The 13,080-nt window shown below is 39.0% G+C and overlaps 1 protein-coding gene across 45 annotated transcripts in view; it reads right to left on the bottom strand.

The window, feature by feature from the left end:
- RBFOX1 (RNA binding fox-1 homolog 1) overlaps nt 1–13,080 on the bottom strand; it is a 1,150,020-nt gene that overhangs the window by 113,578 nt on the left and 1,023,362 nt on the right. The window lies entirely within an intron of this gene.

Genomic DNA, 13,080 nt, shown 5'->3' with positions numbered 1-13,080 from the left:
TTTGTCCTTCCCTGTAAGAGGGGTAGGAAATGCAATTCAACTTCTCTCATATAAGGAATCATCAACTCAAAATTATGTCAGAAATTTTAGAGAAAACAAAGAAGGGTTGCCTTACATTCCAAACCAGACCAGAGCAGCCCTCTTATGCACCAACAGATCTCCTCATGCTCTGACAAGCTGCTGGTAACACAAACCCTGAGTCCCTGAGCTGCACCAAGGCATGCACACATTCTGGGCCTAAGGCAGCAGCACGGGGTGTCAGACATCCTCCTTCAGTCCCTGAGACATCTGTGTGAGGGGACAGCCACGGCAAGATTTCATAACCTTGGTTACATCTCTGTGACAGGATAATTCATCAGCACCAACAGGGCAAGGCTGAACCCCGGGTTATGTTCCTGCAGCATTAACAGCAGCCTTGGGTGCTTTGTGTGTTTCCCATCCTTACTATAAAAGTGGACAGTGAATTAGGATAAGAACAAGGATAAGACTGAAGCAAACAAAGTTAAGAAATTTCTTTAAGCCCTCACAGCACTCAAAGCTCTTTCTCTCAATGATAAAATTGGCCTAAATATGCACTAGGGTATGATTTTCACAGGCCTTATCAGAAGAAAGTCAAGGTGCAAATGTCAGAGCAACGCATTTATCACTGGGCACTATTCAAATTACCTAAGAGCCCAACTGCAGAAGATGTAAATAGCTTTTGGCATGAAATATCTACTCTTACTGAAAACTGCTGAGCAAGCATCACACTTGTTGCTGCATTTCATCGGTAGGACAAGGTGTCACAAAGCAACCCCAAGTGATCAGTGCTTTCAACTGCATCTCATGGATTTGCTAGTTAATTCCCATTTCTTCACCCAAAAAGTATGCTCGAGAACAATCCCTTGCATTAAATGCAGTCTGTTGGAGGGGCAACAAATGCACAAACTGACCACCAGCCAGCCTCCTTCCTCTTTTTTTTTAGTCTCAGCATCAAGAAAACACACCATGGGGCACACAGGTTTCCAGAAGGAAATGGAGTTTGTATAATGCTCATTATACATACATTGCAAACCAGATTCAGGTCTAGTCTAAACTCAAATGATTAATCTGATACCCATGGAATGACAATGCTATACATGCAGTAACCTTCCTATGAATGTCTTAAGCACTAAAGAGTAACTCTAAACTCTAAACATATCCTTTTACTTGCAATAAAGGCAAAGTACCATTCTTCATGGAAGAAAATGGATAGATAGATGAAAATATAAAACTTAAGTATTCAGCAATAAGAGCCCACTTTTCCTCCCACTGAAGGCAAAAGGCTTAAAAGCACAGGGCAGTAAGTTCAATCTAAATAAAAAGTGCCAGGCTCCTAAATGATGGTTCCTAGCTGGTTCTAAACTTAGCAGCCTAAGTAATCAGTATCTGAAATATGTCAAATCAATAATCCAATTAATTAGAAAGCTACTCAAATGCAAGGCAATACATTCTGAGTGTTTAGGTTAAAATAACTGGAGGTACTGAGACTAGACTCAGCTTGCTACCTGAAAAGATTGTCTATAGAGAGATTAAACAGCTGATGGTAGTAAAAAGCAATTTTATATAGTGGGTGGCCAGGGCATATATGACAGGGAGGGCCAACATATTTCTCAGTCAGAAAAGTGACATAAAAAATGACTGATTTTTCCTGAAGACAAGACTTGCTACACTTGCATCATTAGGATTATGAACATTGTTCGTATCATCTGGCACACAGTGAGTATATGTTACATTTTTAGGCATGCAATAGTCTATTCAGGAAACCTAACTTTGAAAAATCTCAGACAAATATCTCAAGTCCTCAAATTTCAACAAAATTTCCAGGCAGACAAATTAGATGCACTGGGCTAAAGTGGACCCATGGAAGCCTGAGATATAGCAGGTTTGTTGTCCTAAAAGTATGTATTTGGAAAAGAAAGAACCAAAAAAAATAACGAAAAAAAAAAAACCAGACACAACAACAACACATGAAAAACGCAACAAACAAAACAAGAAAGTAAAAAAAAAACTATAGTGTTGAAAACAGAAGGAAAGCACCTCTTGATGTACAATAATAATAAAATTATAAAAAAGCTGGCTCTTTCCATTAGAAAGCACAGAACAGAATCAGTGATTCTCAGGCTGGTACCTTTGGTTGACCATGTTTTGTCTATAAAACACATTAAATTCTTTGCAAAGTTGACTTTGCTGCACATGCAAAAAGAGAAGCACCACGGGAAATGGCTGCAAGTTTCTTTTGTGAGGGGGGAAGAGAGATAACAGGGCTGGATGTGCAATGCCCTCAACTCAGTGGGGTAAAAAAGAAAAGAGGGAGCCCAGCTCAGAAATGAGAGCAAGTTCTAAAACTGGAAATGCTTGCTGGAGATGGGAAGGAGCCAACAGCAACATTTTGTGCTGGTGTGAAAGTGCTTTTATTGCAGGCGTGAGCCGTTTCACAAGTACAGCTCCTGCCAGCCGGGATGGGAACTGCAGCACTTCCACCCCGAGGGAGCCTGCGCTGTTCCAAGGCTTCCCAACACCTGGGCTCAAACACACCCACCCAGCAGCTCTGCACAAACCCAGGACCCCACCAGGCAGGTAGCTGTTCCTGAAACATTTAATAGCTTCATAAGCAGCTCTATCCAATTACTGTGAAGAGCAGTACACAACCCTTTCAGTGTAAGTGCTTGCGAGACTTATCTCTGAGTTTAAAACAGTATTTTGTGGCTAAATGACTGTGCACCGTGGTACAATTTACTGGCATATAATATCACCTGCTCATGAGTATCAAAACAATGGTCATGCACTAGAAATTAGTCGTTGTCTACCTTACAAACATGTTTACTCCTCCAATTACACTAATTGCAGGGTATTTGAAGCTCAACTCTTTAACGGATTACTACAAAAATAAAAGTTTTTCCATTTGCTAAAATCTATTTCTAACCTGATTTTAGTTTCTCTTTTACGTCCTCAACTTTTCAATACCATCTAATATTTGTCTAAATTTGTTTTCCTACAAGTATGTATTTGGAAAAGGAAAAAAAAAAACATAACAAGAAAATGAAAAACCACACCTGTGTTGAAAACAGAAGCATCTCTTGATGCACAATAATAACAAAATGATAAAAGAACTGGATCTTTCCATTAGAAAGCACAGAACAGAATCAGTGATTCAGATGCTGGTGCATCATCTTTTGATAGTGCAAAAAAAAGAAACCCAGAATATATTCTGTATTGAAAAGATGTCAAAAGTTACATTAATATATAAACAACAAAGCTCCTCTATTTCTGCTGCTCCGGGTTGGGACAGTTTTGCCACCTGTCCCTGTCAGATTTTTTTTTTAAAAAAAGAAGCTTATGTATGAGAACAAGGAAATATAAATATTCAGAGGTGAAAATTGGCATCAGTTTCTCTAAATTTGGCAACATTGTAATTGAAAACTATGTAAGAAAGGAAAAAAAGGGAGGGGAATGTGTTCACAAGAAACCATATTTCTCAGCACAACTCAAGTACGTCCATATCCCTAAAACTAAAAGAATAAGGACTCTAAGGAAATAGGCAACAGAACTGCTACATTTTCAAGTCAATGCACAAGTTAAAAGCAAATTTCTCTGGCCTAAATCATGAATTTTTCCTCCATATAACTGAAAAAAAAACAGAGAATCTCTTTTTTTAATATCTTATTTCTTTAAGATTAATACTTCCAAATATTTTTAAATAAATTGACATTTTATAACTACATTTTTGGCAATAAATCTCTTTTAAAAATAGCAGCAATAATATTTTTTTGTAATACGAACATATTAAAAAAATCAATCACATCCTCACAAAAAGCAAAATTAGGTGTCCCAGCCTTATTATAATTTAAAAATAGCAAATTTACATGGTTTCCATTCAGTTTTGTAGACGTCTTTTATATCCTTCATGTTCTTATAACCCAAAAGATCTTTTTTTAACTGAAGTTGCCGCTGGAGAAGCTTCATCTGCAAACATTAATTAGCACAGACAGACTCGGATCTTTCTGGGTAGCTGGGTGATCATGCCTGCAATATGTTGCAGAGTTGGTACACATATTGTTTTCAAATCAAATATTTAGATGCTATTCTGGAACAGCTGGAACTTATGTGAGTTCTTATGAAATTAAACAGTTGAACATCTTTTGACGCATTTTTTTATAACAGCAACCAAAAAAAAAACACCACAGGCATAGAAAAGACTTTATGACTGTAAGGATGTTTTCTTCTCCTGATTGAATCAGAAGGCATTCTGCTGCCTTTTTTTTTCTCCCTTTTATAAATCAGAGAATAAAAGAAAAGTATTTAAATTACAATCCAAAGCAAAAAAAAAAAAAAAAAAAAAGGCACAGCAAGAGAAATCCTGCAATTCTTCCTTCTGAAGGGATGAGGAAGCTGGGAGGCAATGCCAGTCTCACTACAGAGCCTGAGATCAGTTCATTTATAGAGGCTGAGACATCCTCAATAGCAAACATCTGTTCCTCTGTTCCATGGAGGGAGTTTCCTGCTCTCCATCTCCCCTACCTGGAGGTGTTGTTAGACCTGGAGGCAGAGGCTGGGGAGAAGCTGCCACACAGGTGCTCTTTTATCTCCTCTTTCTCACAGGTTTTTACAGACCCGATGGCTGTGGCTGGGAGGGAGCTGGGGAGTCCTGACACATCCTCCTGCTATCTGCAGGTGGATGGTAAAAGGACACCTTGGAGTTTGTGTTCTGGGGTGAGACTCCATAGATCAGAGGCAACTGTTTCAATGGGCAAGATTTCAAGAGGCCTCTGCTGGAAAAGCAAATGCAAAAAGCCCTTTTATAAGCAGGAATAGCAGAAGACTTGAGGGGTCTCAAAAACTGTCGAGAAGTTTTTCTAAATCAAAAAAAAGGCAGCAAAATATGCTGATACTTCAACACAACTGTGTGGAGTATTAGCTGAAAAAAGCATCTAGAACTGGCAAGTTGCAGCAATTTAGATGTAAAAATAGCAGAGAATTCATGTATGTTCTTCACATCAGCTATATATTCCTTTCCACGTTCTCTCCAAGCCACATTAAAATCAGTGGTAGCTGGCTTTGGAACTCCTAGGAGGGGGGAGGAATTAAAGGAAACTACTAGAGAGTAGTGGAATGAGCAAAACCTGGAAAGAAACAAAGTAGAGACAATGCAGGTGTATTGAAAGAAAACATAAGAAGAAAACAAGAAAGAATATAAGTAAGGAACAGTGTTGTAGAGACAAAAAGAAAGACAACTAAAATGCACACAAAGATTAAAAGCAAGCAAAAAGGCTACAAAAGGAGAGGAAGTTTTTGCATATATGTAATTATTTTAAATTTGTATATAAACCCCTCTCAAAATATCAGGAAATACTTACTCTCTATCACTGCAGAGCCAACAAAGTAACTTAATGTCTGTCTTTAATCACTCAGGTAAAAAGCTAGTGGGGGAAGTGAAAGAGCTCGTGAGCGGCTGTGTGGGGCTTGGTTACAGACTCATCCCTTCTTCTGGAATTTCTCCAATTCATTAATAAATTATTGGCCATCTAATATCTAGATCTGTGCAATTTAAAACAACCAACCAATTCTTTCTGCATATCACAGAACGACCAAATACAGCACGAGGTGCACGCTGGACTATTAGAGTTCAGTCTAATTGTTTTGCTGGCCAAGCCTGAAAAGAAGAACTTCTAACCCTTTCCTGAAAGCATATCCAGTGAATGAGAAAATTGTCCTCTGTCTGCTTCACCCTGTCAAGTCACTGGTAGACCATAAAGCAGCTTCAGACTTCCAGATGGATTCACCTGCTGGCAGATTCAGCCAAGACAGAGCAGCACGTCTCGTTACTGTCTTTCTAAAAGTGATAGATAGCAAAGTTAAACGTCTGAATCGAGCTGCTCTTTCACACTGACCCTAGAAGGGAGGTATGGTAAGCAAGCCACACATGAGTTACGGTTAATTAAAGTAATTCTGTGGGTAGCAGGGTGTGGGGAAAACTGAAGAAATGGCTGTGTGGGAGAGGAACGGAAACTTGAGAGTATAAACACGATTAAAAAGAATATTTTCAGGGTTGGGGGGGTAATAACCCAATAAGTCATCCTTAGTTAAGACCCACTCTCATGCAGGAGAGTAAGTTTATCTCCAGGCACAGACTGTTATGTGAACAGAAATTCAGTCATGATTTAAGGAAGAAGAGAGGATGCCTTTCTGAATGATTTTCATGGCTTTTCACTACAAACCTTGCCAGTTTTCCATCTACCTGTGCTACAGGTAGACCATTCTGAGCTCTCTAATAGAGAGCAAGTTTCTTGCAGACAAGAACTTAAGGATGTTGCTGATTTACCAAGAAGTTACAAGCAGTTTGTGCTCAGGCCTTACACAAGGTACCCCAGGCAATACACAAGTTCATATTGGAATTACAAAGAGTTGGTGAGTGGAGGAATGGACAACTTCTGATAAAGTTGCAAGCCATTAACTATTATTTGCATGCCAATTACAAGAGAATGGAAAACATCATTAGTCTTACCTAACCTAACACAACCACTCATGCATTTAGTGAAAATGAGAGCTAATTTTCACCAAAAAAAATCCCCCCCCCTCGTAAGGATCAATGTTAATTACTGTGTTGAAATGGGGAGCAAAGATGCAGAAGGTCAAACATAAAGTTGTAATTAGCTATTTCATCATAATGACATCCCCTTTGAAATTTATGCTCAGTGTATTCAGCAAAATGTGTAACAAATGTTTTTCTCAATAGATCAGAACCCAAAGCACAGCCAAAGCATTTGGATGCCGTGGCTACTTAGACTGCACAGGGAGAAGAAAAAGTCAATAATGTAACACGTAAAAGAATTGGTATGGAGGAGTAAAGAGCCCAAGAGACAACACAAAATACAAGAAAACTCAAAGAAACAGTATTGTCTCAGCTCTCTCAGGGACAAGCAGGAAGAACATCTTAAATTGTTTAATTGGTCAATTAAACTTGGCAGATCAGAAAATAATTGGTAATGTTTATTAGAAGAAACTTTCCAAGTTGGAGTAACATGTCTCTGGTTGACAATGTGATTGAAAATACCTCTGCAATGTTTTGTGTTTCAGACCTGCCTTAGAGTTGGCTGGAATTACCTGCTGAAGTGGTCTAAGAACTGTTAGTCTGCCCTACAGTGAACATTCAGAAGGGTAATCAATGGCATTCAGCTAATTTATTTGAGCAAACATGACTAAAGATGACAGAGCATAATTGCATTCTTTATCCTTGGTTGGTGGGGTTTTGTTGGACTGGGGGAGGAGCTTCAGCTTTATCACTTCACCAATTTCAAGCATGCAAAAATCAGGAAAGGAAGTTCATATTAAAATAAATACATAAGAAAGAAAACTGAACAAGACAAAACCCCCCAGAATTAACCAGAATTATAATTTTATAATTACAATTTTTCTGTCTTCTGTTTCAATGTCACACTTGCAATCCTTTCTTGCTATGAGAATCAGAAAGAAAAAGAAGCTGAGGTGATACCTAAATCTTAAAGATCAGATACAGAGACCTCAGGAGAACCCCAGATACTGTGATCTGCAGTTGTCTGCCAGGGTAGCTGCTGTCCTCACACCCACTCACAGCATCAAAAAGCCTCAGTTTAACTCAACACCACAGGAAAAAAAGGGTGGTTATCTTACCAGGCAAAACAGCGATGTATACAAACAGGCACTTTATAAACAGCACCACAGAAAACAGCCACTTTCAGGTTCTGGGTATCCTTGAGGAGAATCTATTTTTGAGGTTGCACTGACACACACAGAGGCTGAAGTGAGCAATATGTTCCTGCTATTCCTTAGCACAAGCAAAGGGACACACGTGGGACACAGTCACAAAGTTGACACACGGGTCTCTCTCAGCAAGGAAGCCTCTCAGCAGCAATAATGCCTATGATCACAAGTCATTACTGTGCCTCCCCACACCAGCACAGCATTATGTTCTCTATTTGGGATGTCAGTTTTGATCTCTTCACTATGGAGTAGGAGCTGGACCAGGTTCCTTGCTTCTGCAGCTCTTGAAGCACTCAGGGTCTTGAAATGAGCTCCCTGAAATGTTTTCTTCAGGTAGCAGTTGGGACCAAATACAATAGGTGGTATAAATGAGACAGCACACCACGCTGGCACAATAGCCTGCACCAGCAGGGTATGATTTAGATGAATAAACACTGCTCTAAGAGTTGTCAAAGCATTAGCAACTATCTGCCATCCTGGTGGCAAACATCTATAGACAAAAGATGGAATTGAAATAAGAGTAAAAACTGGGTCATTGATACCAGTTGGGAACAAAAATATCCATGGGGAAATGTGATTTGAAAGGCTCTGTGGTGAAAAGTTCCTAATTCCTCTGCAGGGGGAGCAGAGGCCTCAGAGTGGCACTATTTAGAGAGAGGACTGGTGTGGTTATCTGTCCTGAAACTCTGCTCTGCTGCCTGCCAGCCAGAACTACACCCAGAAGCAACCAAATCACTCCTTCCCAAGCCACCAGAGGCAGTTCCAGGTGCACCATGAAAACCTCCCAGGCAAGAGCAGAACATTCAGAGACAGGGAGAACAGCAGCTGAGCTCAGCAGCACTGAGAAGTGTCCCACCCACCATGCAGACACTTGGCACGTTGGGCTTCAAAGTTTTACCTCCAGGCTAACGAGCACAACCACAGCTACACCATGAGCCAGCAAATTGCAGAGAACTCAGTTTTAAACATCTCTACTTCGGTGCCACGCTGCTGTAGGAACAGCTGATGGACATCTGTAAACCTAGTAGGATACAGCCCATTGTTTAATACGGAAGAGAATTTCAGCAAACTAATGTATCCCACACCCCCAGGAGATGGGGAGACCATGAATAAAATAGTAGGAGAGAAAGAGGAGATGAACTAAGGGAGAAAAGAAAGAAGGGGAGAAAAAAAAAATCACTTATACCAATAACTTACATAAAGAATAGAGCAGGAAAAAGGGCTAATAAAAAGTAGAAATATGCCCCAGAAAACTGTAGCAATAACCTACCCACCTGCAGGCTTAGCAATGCACTAAAGCACTTCACTATAAATGCTTCCTACTCTCAGATTTCTTACCCAAATTAAAGAAGGCATCAGCAAAATTGTTACCAGGAAAAAAAAACCACCCACAAAAAACCTCAACAAACACCCAAAGGCAGGTTGTATATGTTTCACTTCTCCAAAACAAGCAAGCTCGACATGGTACATAATTTTGCAGTCCAGAGCCTTCACAAAACCTTAGATGAAGAAATGGCCTTTGCAACATGACTTAAAAATGCACAAATTAACACCAAGAAAACATTAAACTTACAGACCATTAGATGTCAAAGAATATACAATGTTTCAAGGTAAAGCAGGGCAGCTGGAACAACAGACATCCTATCTATTATATGAATTATTTCCACCCTGATTCTGAACCACCTTGGACAGGAAAGCACCGTGCACTGATCCCCAACACTCCTCCAGGTCAAAGCTGCCTTTTCCCCTCAACAGCTCCTGGCCCAGCACACATCCCACCAAGGCTGTTCAGCTTCCCAAGTCCAAAGAACAAACACAGTGACCTCAAGTTTTCTCTTACGCCAAAGCAGAACTAAGTTTAGAGCAGCACATTTTTTTATACACACACATAAAACAAAGAGCATTTACTTCCATTATTCATATAACCCACTTAGAACAGGAAACAGTAGAGAAACATTCACTTTACTATTACCTGCTCCCTTACACATGCCCAGCTAATGCCCTTTTTAATTAAAAGCACAGCTCTGCTGACATTAACAGAAGTTGGGCATGAAAAACCACAGGCAAAAATTGAATGTTTCATTCTCTGAACTGTTTATATACAACAGGTTTGCATCTCTGTCTGTTCACAGGTAAAAGGTGATTTCCTATTTCATGAAATGATCAAATATCTTAAAAGTACTTTATTACATGTAACTATTTAATGTAACACTCAAAATCACTCCACAAAATCATTAGACATGTTAATTTTAGCATATCTTTGTGACACACTCATCATTGATCCATCCTCCTAGGAAGGAGCCATTTATTATTTTTATTGATGCCTAAAAGCATGTCTGATGCTACACAACTTCAAAATTCTACCAGCACTTAAGTAACCCAGTGCTGGATGATTATTGATTATGCATATACTTGGACACATTTCTTCCTTGGTCAAAGTTAAACAAACATATGGATCTAAAAAGATGAAAACCATATTGTTCAGAGAAGACTAAAAGTAACTTCTGACAGTATTTTATTACCTACAGATGATTTTATATTATTTCAGCTAAATCATCCTGTCTTTAATCACTTACTACCCATTTCCTGTACTTTTTCTCCTGTTCCATGGCATCAAAATACAGAGTTAGCCATCCCTACACATAAAATCTAAGCACCTCTTGTGTTGAGTAGCTTACCCTAACAGAATACAGTGCCACACTATTTTATCAAAATAACAGATTAAAGCATTTTAATTGAGAAATACACTTTTTAGAAGTGTAAGAGCACATCCAAGAGCATGTGAAGTGTTTTTGAACATGAATTACAAGAGCACTGTGCAAAAAAATTGCAAACCCATAATAAATCAGATGATTGCAATCTTGTTCAGTTTGCAGCAACTGGGAATACTGGTGGTTCCAACTGGGCCAGGATCACACCCTGTGTTGCAGTTAAGGATTCAAAAGAACCTTTTTATTTTTATTATTTCTATCTTTACTGGGGTTTAGGCTGCATAAGACCCAGTGATAGCTCTGGCTGCAGTGTGGGATTCTTTCAGACAAGAAGAGAGAAACTGGGACATACAGACAAAGCCAGGGCCATGTTTCACCTCAGCATGGATTCAGTCCTTCATGGAGGAAGTTAAGTGACTCCTGGTATTAATTCTACAAATTAGATAATTAGACTGCAGTTTGTTAGGTTCACATTTCAAAAGCTTAAGATCCATTTTTAGTGGTATATCCAGCCTCACATGGACATAAAATTGCACTCAAGTAAGAAAATTCAAAAACTGGTCTTGCCTCCAGCAGCCTGTCTGATCTACATTAATCACAACAGTTTTCTTCTTGTGAATGACTGGTCAATTGATTATTCTTCTTTCAAATGCATGTAATAAACAGCTTACTGAAAGGAAACTAAGTAGAAACATTGAAACCTACCAAACAAATGCCACTACGTCCCCATATCAATTCCACTTAAAACTCTTCGAGTGGAAATCAACTATTCTCAAAGCTAGCAGGAACTGGAAAGAAACAACATTTTTCTCCTTCAACAATAAAGACCACATGGAGTTACAGTGTTGACACAGTGCTATTGAAGCTCTATTTCACAATAAAAACTTGTATTATTAAACCTACAGAGAGATGCACACAGCTGGACCCTCATAACATCCCAAATCTGCCTGGGATCCATCTGCATATACCTATTTATAATGTCCCCACAGTTTGCCAAGTGCCATGGCTAAAATCCCAGCATAAAGGATTTTAAATCTAGGTCCCCCTCATTAAATTTTGCAAACAAAAGTTAAGTTTGTAAAACTAACTGGTGAGCAACGTGTTAAATGTCAGTGCAGCTCCACAGAGATACACACACATCCTGTAAACCTCTCTTTTCATTGTGTTGTTCTCGAGGGAGAGCATCCACAACTTTCAATATAACATTGCAGTTTGGAAAGAAATATCTTTTTAAAAACCAAACCAAACTAAAACTTTCTCAAATACACCCTAAAGTCAAAAGGAAGGAAATCTAATTCCTTATAAACAGCATGGGAGCTACTTTGAAATGTTCTGTCTGTTCCTCTGTAAGAAAGAAAACAGGAATGCAAAAAAAGGATCCATAATAAAAAGAGCAAATACTATATTCCCTGAATACAACAGGTTATTGGAATTCAAGTGTTACCTTTCAGAGAATGGAAATTCAAGGGGAAACAGAAGGGAAAAGGTGTCTGACAGGTAAAATACAAGTTGGATACTAGGAAAGCAAAAAGAAAATAAGAACAGACAGCAAAGAACACAAAATCAAATAACAATAAAGCCTATTAGCATATCAGAAACTGGAAACTTTGCAGGAAATCATTGGATTTGCTAGCTGGGATTGAAAAGAGCACTTGAAGAAGATAAGGGCATTGCAGACAATCCAAACTACATCTTTTCACCAGCCTTTGCTATGGAAAATGCTGGGGAAACACATTCCTGACTTCTCTGATAAAGTGACTGACTCTTCTTCAAACTGAAAAATCAAAACAGGGTGAGGAAACACAATCAATTGAAAGCAATAAATGATGAGGGATGAGCTCCTGTCCCAGTGCCATCGATGGGTCTTTTACCATTGATTTTAGCACTGTCACTGTTTTCACTTCGGATCTGAACAGCAACAGTTTCCAAACATGAAAAGGCATCCGAGTGGACTGTTCAGGGTGCAGCAGTGGTCAAAAATACAAGGAAAATTGTAGAACATAAAAAGGATGAGACAGGGACAGCAGGAAAGACTATCTTTTCAGTCAATATCCAATCTCTTCTGGATTATCTATTCAGCTTGGGATTCCTGTTCTAAATCAACGATGGTGGTATTTGACGAGAGTTTGACAACAACCAAAAATGATGATGGAAGAAAATTTTAAAAGATGGGAAAAATCCCTGGAATTTAACTTAGTAAAGAGATGTATAAGAGGGGACTGTAGAGCTGCAAAGAATGCTATGAGATATAAGTTAATAAGAGGCTCTTGAATTTAAGCTTTCTCATATTATTAGAGCAAAGGGCCACTCAGGGCAATAAAAGGTTACCAGGTCAAAACTAAAAGGACCGAAACATTTTACTGCACAAACCAAAAAAATGTGTAATTAATTCACAAGGATATATCCACAGTAATAGCAAGGAGTATTCTTCTATGATTTTCTTTCTCATTCATACCCATATAAAGAAATTAGTGGTATGGCAATAAACATAAATGTTCAGAACAACTCCTTTAAGGGAACGTGTTTTCCCTTTCCTCTTGCCCTGATGCATGGAACCTTTTAGGCTGGATATGTGCCAGGGGAGGAAGGGGAGGTCAGATGAGGCATGGAG

This window comes from Pseudopipra pipra, chromosome 16 (genome assembly GCF_036250125.1).
Source record: "Pseudopipra pipra isolate bDixPip1 chromosome 16, bDixPip1.hap1, whole genome shotgun sequence".
NCBI lineage: Eukaryota > Metazoa > Chordata > Aves > Passeriformes > Pipridae > Pseudopipra > Pseudopipra pipra.
The sequence above is the reverse complement of the archived record's forward strand: the minus strand, read 5'-3'. Positions and strand labels throughout refer to the sequence as shown.